The 12,108-nt window shown below is 49.8% G+C and overlaps 1 pseudogene; it reads right to left on the bottom strand.

Annotated features, from left to right (window-relative positions):
- The window catches only part of LOC120394733, a 32,882-nt pseudogene that overhangs the window by 5,092 nt on the left and 15,682 nt on the right, over positions 1-12,108 (bottom strand).

Below are 12,108 nucleotides of genomic sequence, written 5' to 3'. Positions count from 1 at the left end.
GACAGGCTCACCTCCTCTGACAAGGGAGTGGCCATGAAGCCAACCACCCGTCACATTATAGGACATAGGTGCTGATACCATGGGTGCTCCAGGGCTCAAGCACCCATGGGGAAAAATAGGGGTGCTCAGCACCTACCAGCCACAGCTGTTTGGCGGCTGGCAGGAGGCATTTGGCGGAGAGCAGGTGGCGGGGCCTCGGGGAGGGCAGATCGGGTACAGGAAGTGGCAGAGCGAGGGTGGGGTCTCAGGGGAAGGGGTGGAGTCAGGGTGGAGCAGCCACCAGGAAAAATAAAAGTCAGCGCCTATGTTATGGGACACAGTAAAAGAAGAAAACAAGGGATGGAGGGGTAGGTTGCAGGATCCAAATGATCCTGAGCAGACAGACTCAGACAGCTCTGCAAAGGAATCGGTAGATGTTGCCCAGAGGAACTCTGCCTGGGTGTATGAAATAACCAAGGACCATAAGTAGGCCTGGCAATCCCAGCTAACTTCCCTCTCTGCACTGATGGATCTCTGCCTGGGTCAGTGCCAGGAGGAGCCTGGTCACTGGACTTAGTGGAGCTCCAGATGGGGAATCAAAGGTGATGGGAAGGACAGATCCGGAGACTGAGCGCCTCTCTGTATGCCCGGCAGACAGCAGGGCTACAGCAAGTTCCCCACTGAACAACGGCCCCACCAATGGGTCTCTACCCTCTTCTAGAGGATCCCTTTCTAAGAGTCAGCGGGGAGTGGAGCCTCCATGGCTCATTCAATATTTGGCCTCTGGGCTGAAACTGACAGTGGGGGGCTGAGGGGTGCCAGCTGTGGGCATCCTGGAATGAGAGAACCCAGATATTGTAAAGAAGTGCCTGACTTTGTGTCACCATGCGCCCCCCCAACTGGACTCCATGGATCAGCTGGCTTGGTCCAGCCCCCAAGGCCCTGATGGCCAGAGAGGAGAAACTGATGTTTCCTATACCCGCTCCCTCCTGGTGACCCAGCTGGTTAGAGAAATTCTGCTTCTACGTCCTGCTGCCAGCTCTCCTGTGATTGGTGGGTGGGGTTGCCATTGGAGAAGGGAGGGAACCCAGGTGAGGGCAGGTAGTCAGGGAGAGTGGAAACCCTCTGTGACTGCAGGGGAGGAGGGACCAGAGAGGGAGTGAAGGAAGATATTGAGACCTCTGTGGGGGTGAGGGGTGGGTTCTGGGGGTTACTACCTCCTCGAAGGCCCATTCCAGCCCCTCTAGGTTCCGTTCCCTGGCCCAATCCCAGGCCCTGCAGTCCCTTCTGGATCTTCTTTTGCCTCCGCTCCCCAGGCGTGCATGAGTTCATGTGGGGGTGCATCCCTCTCATATTCCCACTGAGGGTACCCTCATCCCAACCCTCATTCCCCTATTGCTGTATGTGGTGGTGTGTAGCAGGGACACAGCCGGCCAAGAGTCAGAGTTCCAGGCTGGGGGACAGACCCAGGGACCATCCTGTCTCCAGCTGCCATGAGCCTGTATCGCACGTGAAAATCACCCAGACACCACAGGGAAAGAAGGCCCTGATTGGTTGCTGGGGGGGGGGGGGGGCTGGGACTGCATGTTTGCTGGTAACGCTGACAGGGGAGCCTTCACCCGAGATGTAAGCAGAGACAGGACTCTCCTTACCTTCTGCACACCGGCAGATGCCCCTGTGACAGATCATATTGAAGAGCCCGCTCTGGTTAGACGGGTGGTAGAACTTGGTGCACCGGCCATCTAGAGAAAGATCAGAGACATGGATCATTCCCCCTCCCGTAGAACAACGGCTACAGTTTACAGCACCTAGGAGACAACCCTGAAGCCCTTACTCAAGCAGAAGCCCCACTGGGTGACCCTGGGGAAGGGAGCAGCAGTCTGTGGGAACGACTTTCTTAGCTATAGGAAACCATCAGCTTGAAATGACGGGCTGGTGCTTGTTGGAGACACTCTCTTAATCATGCTAGCAGCAAATTCACCTCTGGAGGTAAAACAGGAGGAGAGGGCAAGTAGGATAATTATTGCCTGTAGTCAGAGGTTCCCCTTATTATTTTGTCTACCTTTGCTTGGGTGTGTTAAGGTGATGAGTGTGACCATATATTTCCAGCATGGAGTAATGTTGGAACAGGAGGAACTGGGAGGTGGGCAGTAAACCAGACTAGATGATCAGGATGGTCCCGTCTGGCCTTAAAGTCTGAGTCTAAACCCCCTGTGTTCTAATCCAGTAGTTCTCAACCAGGGGGACACATACCCTAGGGATACCCAGGGGGTATGTTAACTTATGTAGATATTTGCCTAGTTTTACAAAAGATTCTAGAGCCCTGCAGTGGGACTGGGATCCCGCAGGGCCCATTGCTATAATAGTGGGATAAAAATTCAACAAACAATGCAGGAGCAGGTGGGAGTAGATATTGTGGGTCGGGATGGGAGCAGGATTGAAAAAAATAGTCCTCATTCGCCGCCAAAAATATGAACGCCCCAGCCAGCAACCCCCGCTCTCTGGCCTCCCAGCTCTGAAGGCAGCGCTCCTACCATCAGCAGGTCATGCCACCTTAACTCCTGCGCTGCTGCTGGCGGGGTGCTGCCTTGAGAGCTGGGAACCTGGCCAGCAGCTGCCGCTCTCCAGCCACTGAATGACACGACTCATGAGTGAAAACAGGCTCATGGCTCGCACTGAAATATAAGTCCAATATTTATATTCTAATTGATTTATTTTATACTTACATGTTAAAAAATGAGGAAGTCGGCAATTTGCCAGTACTAGTGTGGCTGGGACACTTTTGTATTTTTATGTCTGATTTTGTAAGCAAGTCGTTTTTAAGTGAGGTAAACTTGGGGGATGCACGACAAATCAGACTCCTGAAAGGGGCACAGTAATCTGGAAAAGTTGAAGGGAGAGTGAGCTTGTGTAGAGCAGAAGACTGGGATTCAGGACACCTGGGTTCTATTTCCAGTGCATCCCCTCTGTTACACGGGGCAATAATACCTAAATACTGCAGCAAAAGACTGCAAGAGGTAATGATACCAATGTGACCCAGAGCAGAATTTGAAGCCAGGTGCCTTGAATGGTGAGGAGAGCTGCGATCTGTTACCTATGCTGTAATAGTCGTAGACTGTGACGGATGCCGGCTGAATGAGCCCCACTTCGAAAAACTGGTGAGCTTTAAACTGCAGGCATTCCTCCTCTCTGTGAGAAACCTGGGTGCGGGGGAAATAATAGGATTGCTTAGGTTGAAGGGTGGCTGGATGGAAGAGAGAATGAAAAAGAATAAAAGAAAGGGAGATGTTGGGGAAAGAAAAGTGAGGCAGGTGGGGGAAAGAAGAACTAGAGAAGTGAAAGGAACAAGGAAAGAAGAAGTGAATGGCACAGAGAAGCAAATTCAACCTTAATATCAGATATTGCATTTCCCATTAAAGTCAATGGACCTACATCCACATACACCAGCTGAGGATCTGGCCCATTCAGTTACTCCTAGTGGAAAGACTGAATCTGGACCAGTGAATCAAATTTGGCCGTGGGTTGCAGTTTGTCAACCTGCTGACGTCTGTGGGGATGCCAGGGTATATCTGGGAGTGCAGTTTGGCTCAGCAGGAGCCCATGAAATTAACACAAGATCAGAGAAGCCGCTTGTTGAGTCTTTACCTTGTCCACATAGATTATGAGGTTGCTTCTGTCGGATGGGGCTTTGTTGATTTCAAACTTGGAAATGTATCTGTTGACCCCTTGGGAAAGCTAAATGTGAATAAGAAAAAGCAAGAGGCATTGTGGGTAAGGCAGCGTCTCTATGAAAGTCCTGCAGCTCATGCTTGTGATCACGTCTCCCATGCAGATTGTATCATGGAAGTTACTAGCCTGCTACTTACTCCACACCTAGGGTTGCCAGGAGATTGTTTTTTGAGCAGAACACCTGGTTGAAAAGGGACCCTGACAACTCCAGTCAGCAGCACAGCGCAGCTAAGGCAGGCTCCCTGCCTGTCCTGGCTCTGCACAGGTCCCGGAAGCGGCCAGTATGTCCAACTCCTAGGCGCAGGAGTGGCCACAGGGGCTCTGCGCACTGATCCCACCCCGAGTGACAGCTCCGCAGCTCCCATTGGCCAGGAACTGCAGCCAATGGGAGCTGCATGGGCCGTGCCTGCGGGCGTGAGCAGCACACAGAGCCCCCTGCTCCCTCTGCCTAGGAGCCGGAGGGACATGTCACCACTTCTAGGAGCCACCTGAGATAAGTGCTGCCTGGCTGGAGCCTGCACCATGACCCCCCTCCTGCATCCCAAGCTCCTGCCCCAGGTCAGAACCCCCTCACACAACCTAACTCCCTAACAGACCCCGCACCCTTACCCCCTCCTGAATGTCAACCTGTAGCCCCAGCCCAGAACTCCCTCCTGCACCCCAAAATCCTCATCCCTGGCCCCACCCTAGAGCCCACATCCCCAGCCAGAGCCCTAGCCTGCTCCCTGCACCCCAACCTCATGCCCCAGCCTGGAACCTCCTCCTGCACCCTGCAGGCTTCATTTGTGGTCCCACCCCAGATCTGGCACCCCCAGCCAGAGCCCTTGGCCCCAGTTCTCTTTTAAACCCTCTTATAGTCCTAGCGTTCACAACCTTCTCAGGCAAGGAGTTCCACAGGTTGACTGTGCGCTGCATGAAGAAGAACTTCCTTTTATTTGTTTTAAACCTGCTGTCCATTAACTTCATTTGGTGGCCCTAGTTCTTATATTATGGGAACAAGTAAATAACTTTTTCTTATTCACTTTCTCCACACCACTCATGATTTTCTATACCTCTATCATATCCCCCCCTTAGACTCCCCTTTTCCAAGCTGAAAAGGCCTAGCCTCTTTAATCTCTCCTCATAGGGGACCCGTTCCAAACCCCTAATCATTTTAGTTGCCCTTCTCTGAACCTTTTTCAATGCCAGTATATCTTCTTTTGAGATGAGGAGACCACATCTGTACACAGTATTCAAGATGTGGGCATACCATGGATTTATATAAGGGCAATAAGATATTCTCCATCTTATTCTGGATCTCACTTTTAATGATTCCTAACATCCTGTTTGCTTTTTTGACTGCCGCTGCACAGTGTGGACGTCTTCAGAGAACTATCCATGATGACTGCAAGATCTTTCCTGATTAGTTATAGCTAAATTAGCCCCGATCATATTGTATGTATAGTTGGGGTTATTTTTTCCAATGTGCGTTACTTTACATTTATCCACATTACATTTCATTTGCCAATTTGTTGCCCAATCACTTAGTTTTGTGAGATCCTTTTAAAGTTCTTCACAGTCTGCTTTGGTCTTAACTATCTTGAGCAGTTTAGTATCATCTGCAAACTTTGCCACTTCACTTTTTACCCCTTTCTCCAGATCATTTATGAATAAGTTGAATAGGATTGGTGTCATGAATAGTTAGTAAAGGGTTAAAGCATAGTACCTGGTGGGCACCTGACTGGAGGACCAATCAGGGAAGAGATTTTGAAACTCCTAGGAGGGAACTTTTTCTCTCTGTTTGGGGGGGTCTTTGTCTTTGGCCGTTTGGAGTTCAAGAGACCAGACGAGTTAAGCAAGTCCCTACAAGTTCCACCTTTCTGAACTAATTTCTTCTAGTCAAGATAGTGAGTATTAGAAAGATACTTTGTGTCCTTATCTAATAATCCTATGTTTGCAATTCTGTGTGTTTGTTATTGATTATTCTTAATTCTGCTTGTACTGGTTGTACTGAGAAAGAGAGAGGATTCTCTCCAGAACTTAGCAAGGTTATACCCTATGAGTGCCCAGCTTGGATTCATAGAGATTCTGTATTTTCTTTTTGTTCTCTTAATAAATTCTTTTCTTTTCTTTGGACTTGGTTAATTCCTTCCCTTGGGGAAATTCAGGGGAAGGGGAGGGGGAAGTGGGCTGCTTCCCTGTGTGTAGAGATTCAAGGCGTTTGAATCCAGGTATCCCTCTTCAGAGCAGGCTGGAGAGAGGGAAGAGGGGGGAGGGGGAAGGTTCCTCCTCTGTGAATTGATCTGTGTTCCCAAGGGGGGAACAGGGGTGTCCCGGCCCACGGAATTGACCGGGTGGTGGCAGCCGAAGGGGAGACCTACCCTAGGATTTTGGGGTGGGGGGAAGACATGCTGGTCCTCACTTTGAAACCGGCCAGTTTCAAGTGAGGGTGCAGACCAGGACATGGTGGCAGCGGAGTTTGAACCCATTGTTACAAGGAGTTTTTTTTTCAGCTGGGCTACGCTGAAGGGAGCTATTCTCTTTTCTTTCTTGTTGCTTGGACAGGCAGCTTTGTAGCAGTTGCAGGGTTGGAAGATTTTCAGTTTCTTCCAGGGCTTTCTGTTACAAAGCCCCCCTGTGGAGCGGTGTTTTCGTCCATTGTGAGACGAGATACCACTCAGGATTCCTGAGGTGGGGGGATGTGCTCCACAAAGTACATTCCCATCCAGCAGGAAAAACAGGTTTTGGGGGGGAGACAGAAACCCTCCAGCCAGGTTTTTTTTCTCCCTGTGTCTTTTGAAAGGATCAGGAGACAGGAGAACAGATCCCTGAGGAAATAGACGAGATTTTTCTCAGGGGTATTGTTAGCAGCAGCCTTTCAGCTGGGCTGCTGAATACAGCAACTCAGAGCAGAGGGAGACAGAGAATTTTTTTAATCTTTCCCTCTATCTCAGTACAAAACAGTGACAGTCCACAAACCACAATTTGCTATACAAAGGATTGATTTCTCTTTCTTTACTCAAGTTATCATAGCCAGGGTTAGGGACTGTCAAACACCAGAGACAGTTCACTGACTGCATAGGGGTGTGGCCAGCACCAGAAGGCACACAATCATGAGTACTGGTGAAACAATTAGCAAACTCGACCTGGCCAGGCTGCAGGCTGAAGAAAAACAAAAGAACATCAAAGACAGATGGAACTAATTATTGCAGAAAGGGCCAGGGAAGAAGCTAACCACAAGAGGGAGCTGGAGAAACAAGAGGCTGAGCACAAGAGACAAATGGAAATCCTGAGGGAGACCCACCAGCAGGCTCTGGAATTAGCAAAGACTAAGCAGCAGGAGCCAACCAATCCAACCCCTCTTCAACCTACTGATCAACCTTCTCGGAGAAAATTTCCCGCCTACAGGGCAGGGGATGATGTTGAGGCCTTCTTAGAAAACTTTGAGAGGGCCTGTATTGGATACCATCTTCCTGAAGATCAATACATGCTGGAGCTGATGTCAAAGCTCAGAGGACCATTATACCTGGTGGCAGCTGAAATGCCTAGAGGACAGATGGATGACTTTCCACTGTTCCTAACCAAGGCCAGACTCAGAATGGGCATCACCCCTGATCACGCCCGTCAGCGTTTCAGAGTCCAGAAATGGAAACCAGAGATGTCATTTCCAGAGCACGCCGCTTACCTGGAAAAACACTATTTCTCCTGGATATCAGGATCCATGGTTAAGGAGCTAGACGACCTACACCTCCTGATATTGATGGAACAGTTCCTAGATGGTGTTCCTGAGAACATTAGACGCTACATCCAAGATGGTAAACCAAAAACTCTCACTGGAGAGACAGTTATCGCAGGAGAGATTGGAGCCAGATGGATGGCATCGGTAGACAACACGAAAGCTACTGCCAAAGGGAGCGAATCACACAAGGTACCCACCGAGACTAAACCTTACCATCGAGGGCCAATCAAGCCCACACCTACAACCCAAGCACAGTCACACCCTACCTCTTCTTCTACCTCACCAGTTTCCAGTAAACCAACACAACCCTGTGACCCATCAAGTGGGCGATGTTTTGGATGCAATGAACTGGGGCACATCAAAGCCAAATGCCCAAAGAACCTGAACCGGGTCCAACTCCTTGCACCTGCACACCAAGGAACCCCGGAATTAGATATCTCTCAAATACCCGTCTGCTTTAGGGAAACTTTGAGAGTGGACGGAAAGGAAGTTATCGCATGGAGAGACAGTGCAGCACATGTGTCAGCTATCCACCGAACCTTCGTGGACTCCAAATTCATCAACCAGAAAACCAAAGTGACAGTCCGCCCCTTCATGTCAAAACCTGTAACATTGCCTACAGTGCGTTTACCTGTCCAGTACAAGGGCTGGTCAGGGACGTGGACTTTTGCTGTCTATGACAATTATTCTGTCCCCATGATCCTGGGCAACCACTTGGCCCATCACGTTGAGCCGCCAGAAACAGAGGGAGTGGTTACACGCAGCCAAGCCAGACGAGCTGCTGCACCCATCCCTGTTCCTGAGCCATCCACCAGGACCCCGTCTGTGTTACCAGAGACCCAGACAGAGGTGGTGGAACCGGATCCCAGGCCAACACCGACAGCAGCCATAGTACATCCAGTCCCAGAACCGGAACTGGAAGGGCACCCAGCGCCAGCACCGGCGCCAGCTATTACAACTCCACCGCCAGAGGGCGACAACGGGCCTGAACTGGAAAAACCAGCAGACAACCCTACCCAAGAGGCTCAGCCGAGCCTGAAATGACGCCTTGTGCACCAGCGGAGAGCGGTTCACAGTCAACGGAAACAACCTCATCACCTACATCGCTCCCAGAGGAACTGGTGTCTCCGCCTCAAGGAAACAGTTCCAAGCAGAGCAGGAAGCCGATGACAGCCTCAAGAAAGCATGAGCGGCGGCACGCAGCAACCCACCGCCTCTCAGCTCTACTAACCGATCCGGTTCGTTGTGGAGCAAGGACTGTTATACAAGGAATTTCTTTCTGGTGGACACCAGGAGGGCTGGCATCCTCAAAAACGGTTGCTAGTTCCGACCAAGTACCGGGAAAAGCTCTTAAGCTTAGCCCATGATCACCCTAGTGGCCATTCTGGGGTGAAGCGAAGCAAAGACAGGTTGGGAAGGTCCTTTGACTGGGAGGGGATGGGCAAGGCGGTAGCCACGTACGTCCGGTCTTGTAAGGTATGCCAAACAGTAGGAAAACCCCAAGACCAGGTCAAGGCCCCTCCAACCACTTCCCATAGTGGAGGTCCCATTTCAGCGAGTAGCTGTAGATATTATGGGTCCTTTCCCAAAGAAGACCCCAGAGGAAAGCAGTACATACTGACTTTTGTGGACTTTGCTACCAGATGGCCGGAAGCAGCAGCTCTAGGCAACACCAGGGCTAACACTGTGTGCCAGGCCTTAACTGACATTTTTACCAGGGTGGGTTGGCCCTCTGAAATTCTTACAGATTCGGGAACAAATTTCCTATCAGGGACCATGAAAGACCTGTGGGAAACTCATGGGGTGCATCACTTGGTTGCCACCCCGTACCATCACCAAACTAATGGCCTAGTGGAAAGGTTCAATGGAACTTTGGGGCCATGATCCGTAAATTCGTACATGAACATTCCAATACTTGGGATCTAGTGTTACAGCAGTTGCTGTTTGCCTACAGGGCTGTTCCACATCCCAGTTTAGGTTTCTCACCATTCGAGCTGGTGTATGGCCATGAGGTTAAGGGGCTATTACAGCTGGTGAAACAGCAATGGGAGGGGTTTACGCCTCCTCCAGGAACTAACATCCTGGACTTTGTAAGCAACCTTCAAAACACCCTCAGAGACTCTTGGGCCCTTGCTCGAGAGTTCTTAAAGGATGCTCAAGCGGAGCAAAAGGTCTGGTATGATAGACACACTAGAGAGCATTCCTTCAAGGTTGGAGACCAGGTCATGGTCTTGAAGGCGCAACAGGCCCATAAGATGGAAGCATCCTGGGAAGGACCATACGTGGTCCAGGAGCGCCTGGGAGCTGTTAACTACCTCATAGCATTCCCGGATTCCTCTTTAAAGCCTAAAGTGTTTCATGTTAACTCTCTAAAGCCCTTTATCCCAGAGAATTACAGGTCTGTCACTTTACAGTTCAGGAAGGAGATGACACCGAGTGGCCTGCAGGTGTCTACTACGAAGGTAAACGAAATGGTGGTGTGGAAGAGGTGACCCTCTCCACAACCCTGCAATGTCAACAGCGGCAACAGATCAAGGAGCTGTACACTCACTTCGACACCTTGTTCTCAGCCAACCCAGGACGGACTGAGCAAACCTGCCACTCCATTGACACAGGTAATGCTCACCCAATTAGAACACCACCCTACCGGGTGTCACCTCATGCCAAAGTTGCTATTAAAAAGGAGATTGACAACATGTTGGAGATGGGTATCATCCGCCCTTCTACCAGTGCATGGGCATCTCCAGTGGTTCTGGTTCCCAAGCCAGATGGGGAAATACGCTTTTGTGTGGACTACCGTAAGCTAAATGCTGTAACTCGTCCAGACAACTATCCAATGCCATGCACTGATGAGCTATTGGAAAAGTTGGGACATGCCCAGTTCATTTCTACCATTGATTTAACCAAGGGATACTGGCAGGTACCACTGGATGAACCTGCCAAGGAAAAATCTGCCTTCATCACCCATGCAGGGGTGTATGAATTTAATGTGCTTCCATTCGGACTGCGGAATGCACCTGCCACCTTCCAAAGGCTGGTGGATGGTCTACTAGCGGGATTGGGAGACTGTGCAGTTGCATACCTCGATGATGTGGCCATTTTTTCTGATTCATGGCCCGAACACCTAGAACATTTGAAAATGGTTTTTGAGCGCATCAAGCAGGCAGGACTTACTGTTAAGGCCAGAAAGTGTCAAATAGGCCAAAACAGAGTGACTTACCTAGGACACCAGGTGGGTCAAGGAACCATCAACCCCCTACAGGCCAAGGTGGAGGCTATCCAACAGTGGCCTGTCCCAAGATCAAAGAAACAGGTCCAATCCTTCTTAGGGTTGGCCGGATATTACAGGCGATTTGTACCACACTACAGCCAAATCGCTGCTCCACTAACTGATCTGACCAGAAAAACCCAGCCAAATGCAGTTAAGTGGACTGATGAGTGTCAGGAAGCCTTTACCCAGCTTAAGGCGATGCTCATGTCGGACCCTGTATTAAGGGCCCCAGACTTTGACAAACCCTTCCTAGTTACCACTGATGCATCTGAACGTGGGGTAGGAGCGGTACTAATGCAGGAAGGACCGGATCACAACTTCCATCCTGTCGTGCTTCTCAGCAAGAAACTGTCTGAGAGGGAAAGCCACAGGTCCATCAGTGAAAAGAATGTTACGCCATTGTGTATGCCTTGGAAAAGCTACGCCCATACGCTTTGGGGCCGGCAGTTCCAGCTACAAACTGACCATGCTGCGCTACAGTGGCTTCACACCAACAAGGGAAACAACAAGAAACTTCCGCTGGAGCTTAGCTCTCCAAGACTTTGACTTTGACATTCAACACATTTCAGGAGCTTCCAACAAAGTTGCTGATGCACTCTCTCGTGAAAGTTTCCCAGAATCAAGTGGCTAAACACTGTTCTTAATATGTTTTCATGCTTAGTAGTCGATGTAATAGTGCATGTGTTTTATCACTCTGGTTGTTTTACAGTTCTAGGAAGAAATCGCTGCCAGTGGATCCCACTGTGACGATTTGGGGGGCGTGTCATGAATAGTTAGTAAAGGGTTAAAGCATAGTACCTGGTGGGCACCTGACCGGAGGACCAATCAGGGAAGAGATTTTGAAACTCCTAGGAGGGAACTTTTTCTCTCTGTTTGGGGGGGTCTTTGTCTTTGGCCGTTTGGAGTTCAAGAGACCAGACGAGTTAAGCAAGTCCCTACAAGTTCCACCTTTCTGAACTAATTTCTTCTAGTCAAGATAGTGAGTATTAGAAAGATACTTTGTGTCCTTATCTAATAATCCTATGTTTGCAATTCTGTGTGTTTGTTATTGATTATTCTTAATTCTGCTTGTACTGGTTGTACTGAGAAAGAGAGAGGATTCTCTCCAGAACTTAGCAAGGTTATACCCTATGAGTGCCCAGCTTGGATTCATAGAGATTCTGTATTTTCTTTTTGTTCTCTTAATAAATTCTTTTCTTTTCTTTGGACTTGGTTAATTCCTTCCTTGGGGAAATTCAGGGGAAGGAGGGGAAGTGGGCTGCTTCCTGTGTGTAGAGATTCAAGGCGTTTGAATCCAGGTATCCCTCTTCAGAGCAGGCTGGAGAGAGGGAAGAGAGGGGAGGGGAAGGTTCCTCCTCTGTGAATTGATCTGTGTTCCCAAGGGGGAAACAGGGTGTCCTGCCCACGGAAT

This window comes from Mauremys reevesii, unplaced genomic scaffold, assembly GCF_016161935.1.
Source record: "Mauremys reevesii isolate NIE-2019 unplaced genomic scaffold, ASM1616193v1 Contig76, whole genome shotgun sequence".
Classification (NCBI taxonomy): Eukaryota; Metazoa; Chordata; order Testudines; family Geoemydidae; genus Mauremys; species Mauremys reevesii.
The sequence above is the reverse complement of the archived record's forward strand: the minus strand, read 5'-3'. Positions and strand labels throughout refer to the sequence as shown.